Source organism: Nicotiana tabacum, chromosome 4 (assembly GCF_000715075.1).
Source record: "Nicotiana tabacum cultivar K326 chromosome 4, ASM71507v2, whole genome shotgun sequence".
Taxonomy (NCBI): domain Eukaryota; kingdom Viridiplantae; phylum Streptophyta; class Magnoliopsida; order Solanales; family Solanaceae; genus Nicotiana; species Nicotiana tabacum.
Genome location: NC_134083.1, coordinates 27,502,078 through 27,507,131, shown reverse-complemented (window position 1 = coordinate 27,507,131; position 5,054 = coordinate 27,502,078).

The window sequence follows — 5,054 nt, the reverse complement described above, 5'->3', positions numbered from 1 at the left end:
GGAGAATAAAGTATGCAAATTGAGAAAGCCTCTGTATGGTCTAGAGCAGACACCTAAGCAATGATATGAAAAGTTTAATAGCACATTAGTGGGTAATGATTTTGTTGTTAATGAATCTGATACTTGTGTTTATTCCAAGATGATAGGATCAGATTGTGTTATTATATATCTGTTTGTGGATGACATATTAATCTTTATCCCTAATGTGAATATTGTTAACGAGACTAAGAATTTTTTGTCTTCTAAATTTTAAATGAAAGATCTTGAAAAAGCAAATGTGATTTTAGGGATTAAAATCAAAAGAACTTCTAATGCTTTTTTCGTTATCTCAATCGCATTATATTAAAAAGGTTTAATTGTTTTGATGTAGCACCTGTGAGAACTCCTTATGATCCTAGCATAAACTTGAGAAAGAATAAGGAAATTAGTATTTCTCAAACTGAATATGCTAAGATAATTGGTAGTGTAATGTTTCTTATGAATTATACACGACCTGATATTGCTTATGCTGTTAGTAGATTGAGTAGATATACTCACAACTCCAGTAGTAAATACTGAAATTCTCTTCATCGTTTGTTAAGGTATTTGAGAGGTACTATAGATTGGTATTTGCATTTTAATAAATTTTCTGCTGTTTTAGAAGGATTTTGTGATACAAGCTGGGTTACTGACAATGATGAAGTTAACTCCACTAGTGGCTATGTGCTTACTTTGGGTGCATGTGCTATTTCATGGAAGTCTTCAAAACAGACTTGTATAGCACGATCTACTATGAAGTCTGAATTCATTGCTCTTGAGTTGGCAGTACAAGAAGCTGAGTGGTTGAGAAACTTATTGGCAGACGTGCCTTTGTGGGGGAAGACATGCTTCACCAGTTTCTCTATGTTGTGACTTACAGGCGGCAATTGGAATTGCCAAATTCCGTGTGTACAATAGAAAATGAAGACATATTCGCATTAGGCATAGTGCAGTAAAATAGTTATTGAAACATGGTATTATTTCTTTGGAATATTTAAGATCCGAACGTAATTTGGCGGATCCTTTAACCAAGGGTTTGGCAAGGAGAATTATCCTTGAAACGTCAAGGGGGATGGGGCTAAATTCCATGGATTGAGGAAGTATGGTGGATACTCGTTTGTGGTCAAACGAAGCCATATGAGACCTCAATATGCACTATATTTCCTATCCCTATTGCGTGTAGTTGTTCTTTATAAGGTTGGCTTATTTTGCTCTTCATGATTCCATAGCCTTAAAGTGATCTATGTGTAGATAGATTTAATGGAATCACCTACGTGAGTGTAAAGGTGCGGTTGCCTTTTATGAAAGACTTGGGATGTCTTTCTAGAGCACTCATGAGACCCAAGGTATGTGCATGACCATAAAAGCACTTGTAAGTATCGCGGAGTTTGCATAAAATTAAGGATATAGTATATGTTGTGGGGGTCTCAACTAATGTCCATTCAGTTCAAGAGTACTTCACTTTGTGGATGTTAGTTGTTGCCTCATTTTGCTACGTGTCAATTCAAATCGAAAGATATTTATATATGGTCAAAATCGGGTATACCCGATTTCATTGGCAGGGGAGTTGCCCCGAGGGTAACCTCATAATAGATCGGGCTCGAGCTCGAAGATAGAACATCAAGCCTAGAGATCAAAGTGTTCATTGAGATCGAGGCCAGCAACAATCGAGATCAAGCATGACTGACGTCGAGTAAGGCGTAATAACGGAATGGCGAGATATCAGTAACCGGTCGAAGATCACGGCGGAAATCCTAGAACATATCAAATCAAGCGGTTATTAGTGCCAATCAGGGGATCTAAATCCCGAAACAAATCAAATCAAGCAGTTATTAGTACCAATCATGTGATCTACTTCCATTATTAGAGTTGTACCTTATTTAGGATTCCTCTATTATATAAAGAGGGATCCCATTCACTTGTAAAAGAAGGATCATTATTCACTGATAAGAATATACATATTTGTTATTTTCTTTGTTCATCACTGTTCATCATTGTTTGTTCCATCCTCTATTGTTCTTATTAACTAACCTCAAGACTATCTCGAATCGAGGTCGAGGCATTGTTTACAGACCGGTTTGATTTATTTTATTGTCCAATTTATTTATTTAATTCGTTATTTATCAATTGGTACTGGGTTAAACCATAATATAAGTTTAATTGTTACTCGATTTTTAGGGTATACAGTTTGGCGCCCACCGTGGGGCAAAGGATAATAGTGATTGTTCAGTACTGATTCTGGTAAAACACACTATTTTACGCTTGTTCTTGTCAAGTATCTTTGCTTTCATGTTAAAACATGTCAAACTCACAAAACGATCCACACACGGTGACAATGGCCTCAGATTCCACGGTGAAAATGAAAATGTGATTTCTCCAGGAGTCAAGGTGCCACAGGCTAATCTCGGGGAAGCACCGATTGCCAACCCAGTCAATGTCAGTTCGCACGTTGCTCTAAATGCGAACCTAGGCGCAGGTCTCGATGGGAGTGTACGCAAAGAAGGCCGATCTAGTGACCAAGGAACACATGGCAGAGGAGACGAAGGAGTCAATCTCCAAGTGATATTCGAGATGCTTCAGGCTCAGCAAGCTGTTATTTCTCAATTACAAAATCAACATAGAGCTTCGAGTAGGGTCCAACCAGAAATTACTCGCCGTACTGAGTGAGTACCGAAAAGGTCGAATGGTAACGAATCGGGGACTCGTCCTGCGGTAATGAAAATGCTCGAGGAACTCACCAAAAGAATTGAATCAGAGGAGAAGAGAATCGAAGCCAACGATAAAAAAGTGGAGACATACAACTCTCGAGTTGATCAGATACCGGGGGCACAGTCAATCTTGAAAGGGATGGATTTGAAGAAGTTTGTACATAAGCCATTTCCTCCAAGTGCGGCTCCGAAGCCTATTCCAATGAAATTTCGTATGCCAGACATACCCAAATATAATGGGACCACCGATCCCAACGAGCATGTTACTTCATATACATGCGCCATCAAGGGTAATGATTTAGAAGATGATGAAATTGAATCTGTGCTGTTGAAAAAATTTGGAGAGACCCTTTCGAAGGGAGCAATGATTTGGTATCACAACCTTCCACCAAATTCCATCGACGCATTTGCCATGTTAGCATATTCTTTCATAAAGGCACACGTCGGGGCCATAAAGGTCGCGACGAGGAAATCAGACCTTTTCAAGGTAAGACAAAGGGTTAGTGAAATGCTGAGGGAGTTCGTGTCCTGATTTCAAATGGAACGCATGGAGTTGCCACCGGTCACAGATGACAGGGCCGTTCAAGCTTTCACCCAAGGGTTGAACGAGCGGAGTTCGATAGCATCACGCCAGTTAAAACAAAATTCGATCGAGTATCCAGCTATAACTTGGGCAGATGTGCACAATCAATATCAATTGAAGATCAGGGTCGAGGACGACCAATTAGGAGCCCCTTCCAGTTTAGTACATCCAAACAGGTCGGCAGTTAAAAACCAGAGGGACATTGACATGGAGCCAAGATCGAACAGAGATCGATATCAACCATATACCGTAGATCGAAGGAACAATGATTCAGGATGCAATTTCGTCTGGAACGATCGAAGAAGTGATCGAGGACAGAATTCTCGGGGACTTATGAGCAAAAGTGGTTTTGACAAGTATGCCGATCTCACAAAGGCACCACGGTTATCAGAATATAACTTTAGCATCGATGCATCGGGCATTGTATTGGCAATCGGAAGGATCAAAGATACTAGGTGGCCCAGACCCATACAAATCGATCCTTCCCAAAGAAGCCCAAATTTGATATGCAAGTAGTATGGCATACATGGTCACAAGATCGAGGATTGCATGCAATTAAAGGAGGAGGTAGCCCGTCTATTCAATGAAGGCCACCTTCGAGAGTTCCTCAGCGATCGAGCCAATAATTATTTCAGAGAAAGGGACACCAATAGGAAAATTGAATAGGAGGAACCCCAATATGTCATTCATATAATCGTCGGTGGGGTCGACATTCCACAGGGACCCATATTCAAACGCACTAAGGTATCAATCACTAGGGAAAAAAAACCCGAGATTATGTGCCCGAAGGCACTTTATCATTCAACGACGAAGAAGTAAAAGGAATTTCTCAGCCCCACAATGACGCTCTGGTAATCTCTATCTTATTAAATAAAGTTCAAGTTAAGCGTGTTTTAGTGGTTCCAGGTAGCTCGGCGAATATCATCCGATCGAGGGTCCTGGAGCAGCTCGGCCTACAAAATCAAATCGTGCCCGCAGCTCGGGTCTTAAACGGCTTCAATATGGCTAGTGAAACAACTAAAGGGGAGATTATTCTACTCGTGAACGTGGCTGGAACCATTCAAGATACCAAGTTCCACGTAATCGAGTACGACATGAGGTACAATGCCCTACTCGGAAGGCCTTGGATCCACAATGGGCAGTCCCTTCGACTCTCCATCAAATGATGAAATTCCCGACGTCGGCCGCTGTAAAAACAGTATATGGGAAGCAGCATGCTGCAAAGGAAATATTTGCGGTCGATGAGGTAACGCCGATATCGACACTATCAACCTCGAAAAGGTCGAGCATCAAAGGTAATCACAGCCGCCAGCCTCGACCGAATCAGGGAAGCAGGAGATAGAAGAAGAAGAGGAGGATTCTCTGACCCCTCGAACTTTTATTGTTCCCGAAGATTCTGACGCCACCAAATCAATGGTCGAAGAGCTGGAACAGGTTATATTGATCGAGTACCTGCCCGAGCAAAAGGTATACTTGGGAACGGGATTAACCCCCGAACTCAGGAAAAAGCTTATTCAATTTCTTACTGATAACATAAATTATTTTGCTTGATCCCATTTAAAGATGACAGGGATCCCACCGGAGATAACGATGCATTGGCTAAGCCTGGACCTTAGGTTCAAACCGGTGAAGCAAAAGAGAAGACCCCAGTCCGAGATAAAGCACGCATTCATAAAGGACGAGGTAACTAAACTTCTCAAAATAGGGTCCATTCGGGAGGTGAGATACCCCGAATGGTTAGCCAA